This window comes from Centruroides vittatus, unplaced genomic scaffold, assembly GCF_030686945.1.
Source record: "Centruroides vittatus isolate TY-2023 unplaced genomic scaffold, ASM3068694v2 scaffold_769, whole genome shotgun sequence".
In the NCBI taxonomy this organism is placed as follows: domain Eukaryota; kingdom Metazoa; phylum Arthropoda; class Arachnida; order Scorpiones; family Buthidae; genus Centruroides; species Centruroides vittatus.
Genome location: NW_027122717.1, coordinates 5,856,250 through 5,875,009, shown reverse-complemented (window position 1 = coordinate 5,875,009; position 18,760 = coordinate 5,856,250). Strand labels below are relative to the sequence as shown.

The 18,760-nt window shown below is 34.9% G+C and overlaps 2 long non-coding RNA genes across 2 annotated transcripts in view; both read right to left on the bottom strand.

Annotated features, from left to right (window-relative positions):
- Positions 1-18,760, bottom strand: part of LOC136989865 (uncharacterized) — a 255,026-nt gene that overhangs the window by 50,194 nt on the left and 186,072 nt on the right. The window lies entirely within an intron of this gene.
- On the bottom strand, positions 16,201-17,644 carry LOC136989900 (uncharacterized). Its single transcript, XR_010882970.1, has 3 exons — positions 17,543-17,644; positions 17,385-17,468; positions 16,201-16,291 (listed from the first exon to the last, which is right to left on the bottom strand). It is a non-coding gene; the product is annotated as an uncharacterized lncRNA (long non-coding RNA).

Below are 18,760 nucleotides of genomic sequence, written 5' to 3'. Positions count from 1 at the left end.
ACCTATGTGAGATGTCAAATATTTAATTTTATAAAGTTTGACGATTAATGTTATCCTAGGTAGGCCTATACAAAATGACGGCTCGTCTCTGACTCCAGCATACAGAAGCGAGGAAACAGTAGGGACGCTCGTTTTTTAAACCTAGGGTAACATTAACCCCTGCCTCAGTGAGTCTTTCCACTCCCACGTGAGTGTTGACCGCTTGAATGTCGTGACATTTCCACCCAATCGCCTAACCTCACACCAGCTGATTTTTAACCCTGGAAATATCCCGGAAAATTCTTCTCATCCCGAGAAATCCTGCAAATTTCTTAAAAATTCACTTTTTTTAAATTTTGTGTTAAAGTTCAGAAAATTTTGCAAATATAAAGTATAATTAACTTATAAACTGTCAGAATACATTTGTATTTATTAATTTTAAGCCCGCTTATTAGTTTTTTAAAGTTTTACTTGTTATAGCATGTCACAGATTGTTAAAAATCAATATGTAGCCTATTTGTGACAAAACTGAAAATTTTTTACTTGTCAGAACCTGTAATATCTGGAATAATTGCGCTTACGCTGTCTTAATTTTTAACCATGCCCAGTAACTTCAGTAACTGCATTATGCCAGGTTGGGCAAATTGGGCAAGGATAGAAACGAGTACGAAGTCTGCAAGTATGAAGTCTGCAAGTATGAAGTTTTTCTTCATAAATCCGATTATTAAAGTCAAACGAACTTCCGAATTATCGCGCTCGATGCCGCTATTAAAGTATCCGAGGAAGACAAATCAAGAATACTAGAGAGCAAAAGAAGTACTACAATCTCGAAAACGAAAACTAGAAATCTTCCAGGCTACAGGTTAGAAAAAAATAAAAAACCACATAACATCTGTCTTTTCTTAAATGCATTAAACCCGATTCCACTCACATCAATTAAATCGGAAATAACACTCTCGGTAGCAGTGGCGTAGCGTAGTGGGGGGGCGGCAGGAACGGTCCGCCCCGGGCGGCACTTTTAGGGCGCGGCAAAATTTCACAATAAATAATAATAATATCTTGTAAAAATTTGAACCATTTCATTTCATATTTTTGTTGCACCTACGATTTGGACCGATTGAAATGAGTACGGAATTTTTCATTACTTACACCTAAATAAGGGGGCGGCGAAATTTTACTCCGCCCCGGGCGGCTGACATCCACGCTACGCCACTGCTCGGTAGCAAAACTTTTCATTACTAAAATAAGAATCAAATTGAGTGATGGGAGTATTGACCATCTTTGCTTTTTAAAATCTTATTATGAAAATTTACAATAATATTTTGTATTATGTTTTATTTAAAAAACAAAAATTATCTTCTAAGTTAGAAGTTTGATCTAGGTTTACTTTTTTCTTTAAATTTTCGACTCAATTCAAAGGCATATTTATTGTAAGCAATTTTCAACAAAGTTTAATAAATTTTTCTATTTGTGAAATTTCTACGTATTTCAAAAGTAATTTTTATAGATATTTTTAAACAGCATTATTAATATTATTATTTTGGAGGTTGCGGGACGTATTAAGTTACATAAAAGTGAAAAATTATGCTATCATTCGATTTTAAGATTTATTTTATACCTTAAAAATAAGTAATTATATTCCGGGATCTCGGGAACCAGTTCACTTTTTCCCGGAATCCCGGGACAAGCAAACGACCGGAAAATGAGAAACCCTACTTCGGATGTTCTTAATTTACATCGATCTCTACCATAACTTTTTATTTTTAATTTTACGATGGATATTTAACATGGAGGATGTCGTGACGGTACTAACTTTTCAAAATTCGGACATGTGTATCCCGAGGCCGCACATTTGGGTTTTAACTGATGTCTGGAGTTAGTAGACACATATGAGTATTTTAAACGTTTTTGTTCTTTATGACGATGGACATTCTTGTCCTTCCCTATCTGCGGGTGTTAAGGTGGTTTAGACAGAACGTTAAAATCATATCACCTATATGAAACCAAAATTACGTAATAACATAATTCTTACTTTACATTTGTAGGACTTCAATGTGGTTTTCGGAATAATATTTGAATTTAATTAATTTACTGGATTACATTTAGGCTAAATAAAGCACTATTAATATGGTAGAACGAAAATAAAAAAGTGTGCATAATGCATTAACTTATACCAATACATAGTTACATGTTATTAAAAACAAGTTAATCATAGGTGGCCAATTTTTACTTCAATAATCTTACTTGCATAAAATGGATCTAATTAAATCGATTGTACCCGAAACCCGGTGGTTTCGGTTTTTATTCATGTATGTCGATAAAACAGAAAATATATGCTTTTAACGCCACGAGAGTATAGATTTCCGGAAAACAAAAATTAGTTCGAATTCTTATCTCTAGCAGAAAAAATGGCGCTTCAAAACAATTACACCGATGTAATATTATGCAAATTAACGAAGAAACTGATGTGCTTGAGCTTTAACTGTTCTATCCTGCATGTCAGTATTGTAACTTACCGACATTTAGGGGCAATAAGTTAATCACACGTCAGGAAAAGCCTAGGGACTAATCGTATGTGAGTGCTGGCGGCAGAGGCAAAGATGACAAGTGTCTTACAATAACCGTTTATTTTAACATTAACCGTTTATTTTAACAATAACCGTTTATTTTAACATTAAAGTGGACTTACAATAGAACAACACACGATGCGATCTAGATCGTCTACAATCGTGGAGCTCCGGATGACGACGGTCGGATGTTGGATGCGGAAGAAGTCGGCGAAGCCCCGGAACAATAGAGAGGTACAAGTCCGTAAAATCGGTGGCGGACATCGGCGAGGGGAGTGGGCGAATGATTGGAGTTTCGACGAACACTTGTCAATGGAAAGCTCTGTCTTCTTCTCGCTTCTACCCCTTCAACTTTGGTTTTGGGGTTTTTATACGATTTTCCCTCAACTTTTCTTCTCTTGATTGGTCTTGGGTTCCTCTTCCCTTTTCCCGATTGGTCATTGTTTTGTTTTCAAGCACGACGAAAACCAAGTCCGGCCGCGAATGGCGCCCGAACGTTGACAGCTACACTCTTAATTTATACCGTTAGCCCCCCTTCTCTTGGACATTTGACTAGACCGATCGTCCAGATGTTCTGTGTCATCCCCTCTTCCGAAACGGTCCCGGGCTCACGCGATCTAACAGGTGTCTTGGACCATAAGTCTCTCTTCTCCTTCTTTGATTGTATACATCCCGACTCTTGTGTACCAGCAGCCTGACACAGCCCCTCTCTCACTTGTTGGACGTTTTCCCCCCATCACCGTGTCGCGTTTGTTTTAACACAACAGTGGCGTGCAGTCATTGGAAGCAATGGAAGCGCTGCTTCCACCTTCCAATGACCTTCCCTTGTATTTTATAAAATATAAATATTCATATTTTAACGTACAGTACTTTGAATTAATTAAAATTAATATTTTATTATAACTGCATTATGTATCTTTTACAAATTTCTATACTACATGTGAAAAAAAACGATAAGATTGATATCGTATATTCGAATAATTCAGTAGCGGAAGGAATGTCGAAACCGGGTCAGTTTCCAATCAGCCAGATTATATAGGCGTTGGCACATGCAGTTTACAGCGCACCAACCTCACCCGGGTTAGCTGGTATAAGCAATATACGCATAAAGCATCCAATTTTATATCCCGGACCGGTTCTGGTCTGTTAGCCGGCTGCCTGCTAGATATTCAACCGCCCACGCCCGGTTGTATGAATCATAAGTAGACTAGATCAACGGCGGGCAACCCCCTGCCCGCGGGCCACCTACGGCTCGCTAAAAGTTTCTATTAGGCCCGCGAGATCTTTAATAGATTATTAAATTGGAAAAACAACTAAGTAATACTTATTTTTCCAATTCTTTGTAATTTTCGAAAACGATAAGAGAGATAAATGTAGTAATTAACTTTTTATTCATTTGTTTCATATTTGCAGACTAAAAAAATTACAAGTCACAAGAAGGCGTCAATTAACTACTACGGCCCGCGGAAAAAACGTAAAATTTATTCTGGCCCATGTTATAAAAAAGGTTGCCCACCCTAGACTAGATTTATAACTTAACCCAACCAATAGGAGTTTACTGGCATGTTTTTATAATAGTTCTGTATAGTTGACAGGAGTTAAAAAAAAAATCCATTAAAATATTTGATATATTTATTTTGCGTTTATTCTGCTCTCCCATTTTATAATACTTCCGGATTTTAATGTTAAACCGGTGATATTACGATTATAGTACGTCCCATCTGTAAAGGAATGCAGAAAAAACGTGTACAATTCTAGTACAGTGTTAAAAAATTAACTGTTACTTTGGCAGCATTATTTACAACCAAATTTAATGAATGAAACGTACAATGGTACCAAAAAAAGCTCTAGAATGTATTTTCCTTAAATTTACGATTTATATATCCGTTATCATAAAAATTTGTCTTTCCAATGTTTTTCCAAAACTACAGATATTCAAGTACAAAGTAACTGGTTTCGATTTATTTCTACTGAGAAGTAGTTAAATAATTAAGAGATTAGGGAATGGGGACATAAGTAAAACCCTGCCGAAAGAGCCAGAATTTTACTTAAACAAAAGCTTAACCGAACCAATCACTTGCTCAGTACAGTGGGGAACTGATTTCTGCGTACACCTGGTATTAAAACGAATTAGTTAAAAATCAAATGACTATTAAGTTTAACATAGTTAGATTTTTACAGCTATGGTGATAAACGTTTAAAAATTACAACAGCCCTGTCGCGTCCTTTGATATATACTAGTGAAGCGACAAAAGAGGCATTTCGCATTCACCGGTATTGGCACCTCGGGATTTGGCATGCACACACCTACCAGAACCGTCTCTGATTCCATTCATTAGCCACTCGAAGATAGCTATTTCACTAAGTGGATTGTTTTAAGATTTAAAAAGTAAAGAATATTTTGTTATTTTTATGTACGTTTCTTTACAAAGTTATATTTAATTATAAGTTTCGTTAAAAGTATATTCATACAAATGAAGAATTTTTTGTATTAGGTATGTATATTCGTCACATATTTTGTTTCACCAAGTAAGTTTTTTTTATAATTTTAATTTTAGTTCTTATATCGTGGCTAGTGATTCAAAAATTTATTTTAAAAAAGTTTTGGCTCAAGACCATATAATGAAAAAGAAAACGTTATTAAAAGAGAAAGACCAATGCCTAAATTAAATATAAATACGTCAACAAAAAAATTTCGACATTTTGACGATGAAATTTATGACGAATGACGATTCTTTCGTAAAATTAAAGCAATTTAAAAATCAAAATAGAATAAAATTTAACATTGGTAGACAATATAAAATAAATATTGAAAATTATAACAAGATAATTACGATTAATAAATATATCTAAATTAATAGATGTTATATGTTTTTTCTCAAAGCAAGAATTGGCACTTAGAGGGCATAGGGAATTTATTGAATCTAATAAGAAAGTTCAATACAATTACCTCTGTTATTTATTAAGTACGTCAGATAATCTATTAAAAATACATTTAAAGAAGTATACGGTTTTTACTGGCTTATCGAACAAACGAATACGAACGGCAGTGGCGTAGCGTGGGTGTCAGCCGCCCCCTTAAAATTTCGGACCCCTTAAATCAAATACGGAGAATCCATACAAGTCAGTACAGACGAGGTTGTCAGTCGCTACAATGAGCAAGATGTCATTATTATACATTCATTTAAACAAAGGAGATTCCCCATTTTCGTCACAGAATAAGTAATGAAAAATTCCGTGCTCATTTCAATCGGTCCGAATCGTAGGTGTGACAAAAATATGAAATGAAATGGTTCAAATTTTTACAAGATATCATTATTATTTATTGTGAAAAAATGCCGACCCCCTAAAAGTGCGGCCCGGCGCTGGCCACCGCTGCCGCCCCCACTACGCTATGCCACTGACGAACGGGCCCTGACGCGCAATTAATTGATTGCCCCTGTATGTCGGCTTCTTACGGAAACACAGCTTCTCTTACATCAAATGTCACGGCACGCCACTGTAACACAAGTGCTTCACTTCGGTCGAGTTTACTGCCCGACACGTGTTCTCGATCCGGTTGAACTTCCGAAATTCCCCAACATAGCGATTTTGTAAATAATCACGATTTCGACGCGATTTTAGGATCTTCACAGTATAAAGCCAATATTCTTATTGAAATGACGTGTGCAACAATTGATTAAGAGATCGTACGCTTCTATGTAATCGATGCAAGTGGCTCGCGTATTAAATAATACGTATATAATAAAGTGTAAAATAACATTTTGCTTTAGTGGCATACAGGTTTTTATACTTGAAGCGCTGTATTTTTGCGTAGTGACGCAAATGTAAAATAACTTTTGTTTCCCTGAAGTCTATATCCCACGATGCAAATTGCATGAATACAAAGTTTTATCGACGAATGAAATTAAAACCAGCTGCAGAATGATCTGAGTGGAATTCGTTTAATAGTCAACTCGTACGATAAAGGAATGGTTTTGACCAGTAACGTGCTGTTCATGAAAGCTGTGGAAGCACCGCTTCCTTTTTATTTTCTAAAATATATATACATATTGTGCGATTATTTTTTTATTTTAACATACTTTGAATTAATTAAAATTAATATTTTTTATAACCGTTAATTTGTAATAAGATAATATGTATCTTATTACAAATTACTGTATTACATTTGAAAAAAGGGATAAGATTGCTATTGTAGATTCGAAAATAAATTCGTACATACATCTTTCCAATGGAAGCGTTGTATTGTCGATTACGCGACAGCTTTCATGGCCAAAAATACTTGAATGGTGTAAAGCAGGGGACACCAAACTTTTTCACAGCGGACCAGATAACCGACAGAATGACAAGCACGGACCACGTAATCATTTTGTTCAATAAAGTTTTGTTCAGAAAATAAAGAACACTAATATATTTATTTACCAGCACACAAACACGATCGCTGCAGCGAGCTCGTAATCGCTTTTCTTAGGAACTTCATTGCAGATACATACACAAAAAATGTTCTCATATCAAAAGTCGCAAAAAGTCGCCGAAATTTTCGTTTCACTGATTTTTTTAAAGATTATATTACTGTTAAATATATAAATCAAATTGGACCAATTTCGGCATTTTTACTTACTTTTATTTTAGTTTTTTCTACATAGTAAGTTCATCTACAATCTATGTATGATATTTCCATTGGCACAGTGCGGCAGCGGGCCGGATGAACTGACCTCGCGAGCCAGATTTAGCCCGCGGGTGGTAGTTTGGTGACCCATGATGTAAAGCAACCAGATTATACGCATTCGCGCATGAGCTTTACAGAGAACCCACCTCACGCGGCTACACACCAAAATATCGTATAATGCTTCCAATGATTCTATCCAGGGGACGTATTTTGAGTAATATCGTTAAGCTAACGAATACGATAAAAACCAGTTCCTATCGGTACCACGTGATTCGCGTTTAATCATTTGTGAAAATGCTATTCCGAGTCGTACGTTTTGTTTCCGGTGCCGATAGTCACGTGCGATAACTAAGCTCATGTTATCGGCCATTCTTGAGCTGCCATTAGGAACGTAACGAAAGGGAAAACAACATGGCGTCTTTCGGTATAAGAATAATTTTACTTCACGAAGAATTGGAGAGAAAGGAAATTAGAATTTGACGTCGCGAATCTCAGTTTAATGTTCGAGCTGATGCTTTTCGGTTGAATGATACACAGTTTAAATAACTTTATCGTCTTCCGAAACCATCTATATATGTAATGAATTACGAGATACGCTAGAGCCAGTGTTTTAAGAAAAATGCTGTATCTGCAGAAAATGTAAGTAGCTTTTTAATGTTAATAAACTATGTTGTTGTATTGCTTAAAAATAATTACCTTAACTATTTATTAATATAATTGGTTTTTTGTTAAAATTTAAAGTAAGTACCTATAGCATGAACATTGTTTCTGAAATAAGTTTCATTCGCATATGTATAAATAAAAATGATAGCTTTGAATATAAATATGGAGATTAGTATATGCATGTTACACTTTTTAAATGTAATTTTTAACAAGAATTTTGAATAAACATTATTTCTTATATATACAATGTAAGCTGCAGCTTTGAAGAAATTAAACTTTATACACTATAGTTTGATATATTAATTAAGTAATATTAACATTTACTGCTTTCAAAATATATAAAAGTATAAATTTTAACTTATAGTAACCAATTATAAAATATACTATATGTGAAGATCTCACGTTAGGATCGAGATTTAGGGTTAATTTGTGAAATTATTATTTTAAATTTAATTATAAATAATATTTTTAACTACAACAAAATTTTATCAACGGATGTACAATGCTTTCGTTTCTGAAAGAAATAGGAAGTTGAACTTCCCTTAGACGGCCGACTCTTGTCTGACTCAGATGCAGCTTTTGCACACGTTACTTGGCCGTCTACTAAAGCCGTCCGTTCCTCATAAAAAGGGATGTTTTCCCGCCTTTTTGCGCAGTTCATCGGAGGTTTATGTGAAATTCGGAATTTTATCTAGTTTTTCCAAATTAATTATTCTTACGATTTTGGAAAGCGAACAACAGAATTCGTGGGAAATTTTATAATTCTTTCTATTAAAGCAACCGGTCTCACGCTGTAACATCATAAAATTTATACTTAACATCCGAATTCATCATTTTCTTCCGTCCTGACAACGATCTCGTGACTTAGTTCCCACGACGAATCTGTAAAAACCGCGTCTTTCCCCCCAGGGGAATCTCCTTTCGATCTGCCAGTCGAGCATGTTGTGGACGAGCCGCGAATTAATTGTTTATCGCAGTCGCAAAAATTTGACCTAGTGGCTTGTGGATATCAAGTACCTTATTCCGGAATCACGTCAAAAGTTTCCTCAGAGATTTTTAAGAGGTATGAAAATGATTTATGTAAAATCTCTCTTGGGCTCCCCCTACGCGTAATTGAGAGTTAGAACTGTAGCTAAATTTTTTGACTTTAATAAACATTTGTTTTGTTATAAAAAAAGAAGAAAAATCAAATTTAACTCACGCATATAAATATAGCTCTTGTACATTAATTGTCAAATTAAATTAAATAATGCTTTTCTCCGTCTTCTCACATATTCTTTTTCCCTTTCAGAAATCATTGCCGCCCCCGAGCAAGACTCCGCGTTGGCTGCATTAGTAAGCTGCCCGATTTGCTATAATATAGTTCAGCCGCCGGTATATCAGTGTACCGATGGCCACATTGTTTGTTCTCAGTGCAGGCCGAGAATCTTCACGTGTCACACATGTAGAGAGCCTCTCGGATAGAAACGGAGCCTTGTGGTGGAGCAAATAGCGGCAACATTATTACTTCATTGTGGCAACAACCAATATGGATGCACCGCCTTGTTAAGGGAAGTAGAGAGAGAGACTCATGAAAATGATTGCCCTTACCGGCCGGTGGCTTGCCCCCTTTCCGATATCAATTGCATGTGAAAAGGAGGAAGAGTCAACATCATATCCCATTTACAAAGAGCCCAACCGCAAGTACCCGTCCATCAACAGTCCCATTTAATATTTTTAGGTGTCCCAGCCAGTGAACAACGCCTTTTGATTTGGGCTACAGTATTAACCTGTTATGAACGCCAATTTCTCCTTGTCGTCACTAAACGACATCAGGAAAATCCCTCTTTTTGCATTAAAATTTATTTACTATGCGAATCCCAAAGCTGGCCCGATTCCCCTACTTTCTCCCATACGATCACGTTTAAACGGAGACTAAATTCCCTTCAATGGAAATCTTCCCATATTCCCGTGTGGGAAGCCCCTATCCCCGGCATTCCTCCTCTTCCTCTAGAGTTATCCGCCGACATTGAATATTTTTTTAGTGCTCACCAAAACTTTAAATTCTTCCTTGAGATTTCTTCGCCTAAATCCTCCTCTCATCTTACAGAAAATGACAGATTCTGATGAATGATGGAACCTGTTTCTACCTTCCCGTCACCGCCTCGAGAAGAAGTTAATGCCGTCTCATTAGAAACCGCCTTCAACTTTGCTCGGATACAACGGCAAAGAGGGGCTACGCCGGTAACTCTTATTCTGCCTGAAGGACATGAGTGCCCGCCTTCATTAGAAGAATCTTTTCGGGAAGAGAATCGACTCAGCAGAGAATATTATCAACAGCAAGCCGCTATTTTTCCCACATGCATCCCGGACTCCCATCTTTCAGTCGCAGCCTCCACGAGGACGCTTCCGATCTCACACATCCACGACCTAACCACCACTCCCCTCGCTCATGGACTTTCAAGCGTAAGGAAAGACACCCTACAAATTTTATGTATATATTACTCTATATATTCATATACCGATTATATAAATATACCCAATGTAACCTTTATCATCATTTATTCTCCTAATAAATATAGCTAGTACCCAACATAAGTGTACTTGTCCTCATTTAACCCGCGACGTCGTACGCACGCATAGGTTAGCCGCCATTTATTCCTAGGCGCCATCCTTTTTGATTTATACCGTATTACGCGAATAGAAGTGAGGGACGCGAATTAACTCCGCAAGAAAAAGGTAATATAAAAGAGGTTCCAATCCATTCCTTCAATAACCCAATTTTACAACAGAAATCGAGGGACTTCTACATTAATAACCGTATTTCCCTATTTCAGGGAAAGGAAATCTTAAACCCCGGAAGACGAACCTTGAACCCGACCTACCTCATTGACGATCCCAATATAACCTATCTCCAATTTGCGTCAAATTTCTAAGTATCCGTCTTAAGACGATGAAACCTTCCTCGGAACCAAAAGAATTCACGAAAGGAGTCATTTTGATTCACCAGGGTAATTTTCTAATGATCGCAAGCCATCGGACCCTAGTTACTGACCCCACCTTCGAATACCTAGAGCGCCAGATCCAATTTATCTCGGAATCTCTTATTTATTTAGAGACCCTGATTTGGCAACGAGAACATACTCCTCCGAACGACGGAGACTCTCAGACTCAACGGAATCTCCCAACAAAAGGCTTCGAACTACTCTCAACTTCCTTCCTTAATTATCATAAGGAATAAGGAATACCAAGAGCTTACAGCCCTAATCACTTTGCGCCCATCTCAGTAAAAACGACGAGGCTTAGTAGACGCTGGAGGAAAAAATCCTCAAATTCCTCTTCGGAACCGCCACTTCCGAAGGTATTCAGACCTTAAATGACGAAATTTCGAAAGTTCGCCAACGAAACGAAGGAATCATTCATTTGTTGCGCTCACAGACTACTCTATTAAATGATACTTTAAATATAAGTAAAGCCAATCGACATCAAATCTATGTGCTCTTCGAACGACAAGAATCATTTGGAGAATTAATGAACCTATATCGTTATGATCTCGCCTTTGAAATAATTTTTCGAATAGTCGAATTTTCTATCCAAGAATTCCACTTCCAACTAGTGGAGTTACGAGAAGCGATTGATGTTTTGGAACATGGCCAATTAAGCACCTATTTTATCTCTCGGGAAACCATGTTACGCACCCTCCGAGATATCCAACTCCAATTGCCGGAAGGTTACGCAATGATCGAACCTATCAAAACAGATACGCTATTTAAACACTACTAGTAGATTACCACTATTGCCGTAGCTTTACTAACAAATTGAGAATCTTTGCCAAGATTCCATTAATCATCCTTAGTGGATACTTTAATATGTATGAAATTATCAAATTTCCAACATACATACCTGACCTAACAACATTTATCCAATTTCAAACGTAATATCCTACAATCGCCCTATCTATGGATAGACAATCCTATATGTTATTACAACGTCACGAACTGATCATATGCAAATTAGACCAGTTCTCTATTTGTTCATTGCATGTTCCAATCCAACGATTTCCTCAACAAAGTTGTAAATATGCGCTATTCAGCGGCGATGAGAAAAAAATCAAAGACCTCTGCACTCGTCCAATAGTCACCCAATACATGCCGATTTTTAAAAAGATCGATCAACAAGGATCATGGATTTATTCCATTCTAAATCTTCTCACACTAACTATCAGATGTCCCACGAGACATCAAAAATCCCCTTTTGTATCTACCACTCATAAAATAAACAATACTGGGATAATTCATTTCTCGAATGCATGTACATGTACTGTACCTGCTATTTGCCTGGATTCATCTTGACCTCGCACTTCCAAATGCAAACAACCATTCGACTGCAAGTTGCGCAACACTTAATAGTGCCACAAATCGAACAAATTGTGAATCAAACGGAGATTCAAATACTTCAGAAACGCCTTAAGGATCAAGAATTTCCAAAATTTACCTCAGACTACGATATCAAATTGGCAGATCACTCTTTAGCAGACGTCAAGTATAACCTAGATCACTTATTACGGATGTCAACCGAATCGTCTTCAATGACCTACCCTTCTTCAATAATAACGATAATTGCTAGCTGTCTTGGTACTATCCTCATAAGGCTCTGCCTAATTTGTATTTTTCGATACTGCTTGCGATACAGGAAAAATCATCTGACAACTCGCCGACACCCACCGGAAGATAAGCCGGAACAGATTTCTCTCAACGGAGAAGAAAATCAACCTCGAACTGGCGCACAACCAAGCACCTACCAAGAGCAAAAGCTCCGAGGCGCCCCATCAGCCGCGCAGCTTAGAGGGAACATTGCTTTGTGGATGCTGCACACCAAAGTATCGTACAACGCTTCCAATGATTCTATCCAGGGTCGGCACAGCTTCCATATAATCAAATGTCACCGCACGCCAAAAGTGAGAAGTAACGTCAGTAAAGTTTTGAATTCTTCTAAAAACATAATGGTTCAATTAGCGAAAATAAAATTTTCTTATTTTTCTTTCTGGACATTTAAGTACTGCGTAGTAATAAAATAAGTATCTCTATTTTGAGCTGTCGGTAGCTTGAAGGAATAGCCCGAATTAAACCAAAATTAGTATACTTACTATTTAAGAAGGAAGAAGAAACATGGAAATGAGGAAAAAAGTAGTTAAGAAATAACTGATAGAGAGCACTGCAACGTTTACAATGTAATGTGTAATACATGAATAAAGAATTAAGGCGAATTCTTGAGAAAATGTTACATTAACTGTGACATTTTCCGATAAATATCGGTTTGCCATCTGTTCTTGCACTTTAAATCCTTCTTTCTTAAAATAGAAATACTTATTTTATAACCACAAGGTATGAAATTTGAACATTCCAGAGATATATGTTGTGATTAGGGGTGTGTTTTCATGATAATTTTAAATTTTAGAGAATCCTGTAATCCCGACTAAAACATTTTTCTCAAGAATTTAGAGGTTTTCAAAATTTGATTATTTATGAAAGACTTTTGATTAATTAGAAAAAATTGCTGCAGTAGAAAACACACAAAGTAGCACCATAGAATATGAATTTGTTTTGACAAAAAGTTTCCGGAAATTGATAAGCTCCTTTCATTTTGCGTTGTTGATTTTATGCAAAATAGAGCATTTCTGAGCATTTTCAAATTCAATGTTGATCTGTGTTTTTTCACGTTAGTAACATCTAAATAGGGGCCAAATTCGCATAGAAAACTTCCGGGAAGTCATCCCGTTGGCAGATCGCCCGTAACCATATAATTTAAACTGATTCTAACAATTGTTTACTTACCCGGCTGTGTTATATAACAGAGGGAAAGTACGTCCATCGGTCAAAATATGACTTCCCCAAGAATTTTTAACATCTTTAGAGTTAAGAAACACTGAAACATCGAAAAATGCAAACAATTCAGGTGTTATTTCTGTGTGTCTAGATGTTAATGTACAGTATATGTTGGGGGCACGATATCGTTCATCCTCATTATAGCTTAATAACTCCTATGCTTTCTGTCAAAAATGATCTTAAATTTTGCAGAAAGGTTGGCGTATTATGGGAATTTATCATATTAAATTTTGGTTGTTAAAGCTGAGAGGGTAAGGAAATAGTTTGTCGAGTAGCACCGTTCTTATTAATGACGATTTTATACGTTATTAGCATTTGAAATTTTTTCTGAAACTTATCCCTACCATAAAAATTAAAGTTTTGCCATTTTATAACAATTAAATATATAAAAGTCTTAAAAAATAAAAGAGCATGACAAATGGCACTGCCAAATATTGCCGGGAAAGTTAAGCTATTCGTTGTTGGATTTTTGTTAATTCACTCAAGACGGCTGCAAGGTGGAGGAAGTGTTATGGTGTTGTGTGCATTTGGATAGGGTAGTACGACAAATACCGCTTTTATCTCAGGTCGTATTAATTCTGTAGGTTTTGAGCAAATACTAGTTATAAACTTTTTACCGTTTGTGAAAAAACTGGAAAGAATTTTTTAATTTTAGACAACATAGTGGACCCACTCGTAACGCAAAATCAACTTGTGACTGGTTTTTGGCAAATGGTGTGCATGTTATGGACCGAACCCCATGTTCTGATCTTAATCCTATAGAAAACACATTTGTTATCTTAGAAAGAAAAGTGTATAGGAATGAAAAGCAATACACATCAGTAAAATCAGTATATCCTCTACAAGGCTGTCAAAATTCATTTATATTTTTATTTTATTAGTGTTTTTCGATAAAGTTATCATTGTATGGTATCAGAATAAACCAATAGTCAATTCCCTTCTATTGTTTCGTAAGGCGATTCTTATTTCATTATTTTAATGTCATTAGTTCTCAGGACTCTTATCACTTAGAAACAAACTGTATCCACTAGCGTAAAAACGAGTGTAAAAATCTCGCCGTAAATACTTTTAATCATGTGACGTATTTGGGTTAGCGGTTGGATTGCGATGCTGGCCCGGTTCCACTAACAAAGTTACGGTTGTAGACGTGATGTATCGATATAAATACAATGATTATATTCTACGATTTTTCTGTACAAATAAAGTAAAAATAATACTTTACTATCATATATTCACTTTTATTATCGTATCATTAGGATACTACACTGTACTTGTACGCTTAGTTTTTTGTGTACTCCTCTAAATTGAAGGATTTACCTTTGGGAGTCCATATCACCTGTTTTAAACTTCATTATTATAATCGGGACGTCTCTTGTCGTAGATACATGAATAGTTTCGGATGTTTTCGATAAATCTTTCCGGATCTATTCTAGGTGTTTTCTAAGCAGGCTAACCATGAGAAAACGTACATAAAAACTCGTTTTCCGCCATTTTCGCACCATGTAGACACTACTGACTTCTGATTTCTTAATGGTACCGTTTAATACCGTTTTCCTGACGTACTCGCGTCGAAAGTTGAACACTGCTCAACTTGTTTTACGACCTGCTCCGGCGTAAAATATCATGGTCACGTGATCATGGTCACGTATTTATGGCGAGAGATTTTACGTTCGTTTTTACACTAGTTGAGTATCGGCCTAACTCGATGTCGTGAAAGAATCCGTAATTCTTTAATTCCATCTGGAGGCCAAGATATTTACGATGAAAGTTTGGCACGTAGTGTATTGTCGAGTGCCTGTTGTATTCTGATCGCGCGCAACATGTCAGTAGCGTTCACGATTGCTGACAACTTAAGTACATCGATCTCTCTAACAAATTTTTATTTTGATCTTTACGACGGGCATTTAACATGTACGATGTCGTGACGAAATCAGTTTTTGAAAACACTCACATTGGTGTCCTGCGGCCACACATGTGCGTGTTTTAACGGTTGTTGGAATTGGTAAACCGCTGTCTACAAATGTGGGTGTTTTAAACGTTTCTTGACGTTTTTATGACATTGGACGCCCACGACTTCTTACGAATTTGCGTTTTGAACTGCTTTAGACAGAACGTTAGAAGCGTGTCAAGCCGAAACAGTAAGAACCTATGCCGCGGAGCTCAGTTTCGTTTTTCTAGAAAATACCTAGTATTTTTAATTGACATCAATTGACAATTATAAATAAATCACACTTGTATGTGTTAAATCCTATGCATACGACACCGACTTCAGCACTTTGAACAAAATAAATAATAGTCAAGTTATTAAAGTACTTTATTTCAGCTTATTAAGAATCTCCAAAATGTAATAGAATTCTACAATTTGAATGAACTCAGAATTTAAAATGTGAACTAATATTCCAACCAATTTCATATACCAATTTAAATAGATATACCAACTTATTACAAATAAAATAAAAATCAGCTTAATGTAATTTTTCATTAAATGGTTAAAGATAAATTGAAGAAACTGATTTTTCTTAACATCTGTCTGCACTCGTCAGGCATGTCTGAATAAAAAAATAATAATAATAATAATTACAATCAAAATAATTTATAAAGTAATTTGAGCAAATTAAAATTTTATATTAAATTTTAGATTTACCTGTCTATTAATTTTAATTTATTATGAAATACTTGCATTTTACATAATTTCTGTTAAAATAGTATTTGTTTTTGATTAATTTACATTAAACCCTGACCAGAGATTGATGGGAAATTTTTAATTATTACATTCTAATGTTATTTTAATATAATATGGGGGAAATATGGTTGATCGACAATATTTTAATTCTTCGCTTTTTTACTTTCCCAGTTGTTTTATATAACAGAGGGAAAGTATGGCGATACAAAAGTATTTCAATATTTAAACAGTATAACATTTATTATACAGAAGGTAATATTAGTTAACATTTTTTGTACTATTCAGTTTATTTGCAATTTCAGTCATAGATAAGCCTAAGTTAACAAACAATAGCTTTTTGGCTTCTCACTTTTCTTTAATTTAAGGACATCTCCCTATTTCTAATGATTGATTACAAATGACAAATAAATTGGGTAAAACACTCTGCTGTTTGAGAATCTAGTATGCAGGTGCGAGTAGCATTTCTCAAAAAAACTTTAGCAACAGTTATATAAATTTAAAAATTTTACTTTTCTAGAGTTTTAAACGCTGTGTTTCTATATTAAGATATCAGCTATTTTACAGTTTTATCATATTTTCTTTAATTTTTGCAAAAGTGAAATGGATAACAATCAAATCAATCATTACATCTTGTTATCCCTACATTAATATTCCTAAAATAATACATTTTTTCAGAGAAATTTCAAATTTTCGAGTAAAATTATAAAATATCAATTTTATCTAATTTTTGTGTCTCACTTTAGCATCTTAAGTGTTACGTCATAATATTAAACTGCTAACGATCGGCACGTATTGTTATATAAATTAATTAAACAAGCTCCAAGTACTTTAGTTACTATATAATAATTGATGTAATAATTATTTAATACGTTATATATATATATATATATATATACGTATTAAATATTATAACGTTATATATATATATACAGGGTGACAATAATTAACCGCAAATTCACATCGAGAGTATGATAAAAATATGGTTTGTCCAAACTGTAAGCATATTGCGCTGAACCGAAACAGTTGATAAATTGATTATATTCCTAATAATATAAATATTATCAATTAACGAAATAAATAATAATTAATACAATATTTAGAAAAAGGAATGAGTTACTTGTGGACAGAATCGCAGAGTATTACAAATGAATGCATACACCTCTTCTGCCGTTGGGTAAAATTGTATTTGTTTAGCACAGATTATACAGAATTCCAGATTCTAAATATCAAATATTAATAAAATATTGTTCGAATAATTAATTTTAAAATAAAACTTTTACGAATATTTAAAAGCTTACAATTTCGTATCCATTTTGAATTACGCATGACTGATAGTTTCCTTGTCTTTCACTACTCATTGCTAATTAAAATAGAAATTAGAAACGTAAAAGAAATAAATATATTTGTAAAAAGTTTCATATACATTTTCATAAGCTTAATCGAAACATTATAAGGATAATTAACGAGTAAAACATGAAAATATTTATTAACAGTATGTTACTAAAATACTTACCACATAAACAATCTACGAGTTGTGAGGCATATTTATATGGATTCACAGGACCGACATTTGAACCTTGTTGAAACAGTTGAAAAGATTTAATTGAAGGAAAAACAATAGTAAATATGAATAACACTAGCATAAACGTCATATTCATTGATGTTTTTATTTTGTTTGGTAGATTTATGTGCTTATATATATATTTGTCACGTGGCAGTAGAACGTGCACAGGAAAATAATTTAAAATACCTAAAAATATAACAAGCATTTTAATCCTGAAAAATGTAATTTAATTTATTACTGATCGGTTGAAAATTATCCGAGTTTGTTTTTATTATATTCTTATGCTAAAAATGATTGAAATATTTAACGTAAATTTTATTATAGTAAATCTAAAATTAATATTTTGTTGGTGAAGAAAGATAAAAGACAGAACTTACCTTGTCATAATCTATTAAAATATGTTGGGCTTTAGGTTAGTAAAGCTGCTTAAAAATTTATGTTCACGTCTGTTCGAATTTATTTACGTGGTACGATCCAAAATTTCGGGGAATGCAATAATCTATGACAACAAAAGCATGTATTTGAAGTTACAGCGTATGAAATGGATTCTACCAAACCACCTCTACGTGTTCAGGTTAATTTAACCCATGTCATGTGATTAAACCGCGAGCGCTGCTGTTTTTTTTCCGGTTTTTTTTGTCAGCGTTTAGGTAAAACACCTACGGAGATTTTAAAATTGCTAAGAAAGGTGTACGGTGATTCTACGGTGAAAGGTCACGGTGAAGTCGAAATGTTGGAGGTTGTTCTTGAAACTCCACTTTGATTACGTCG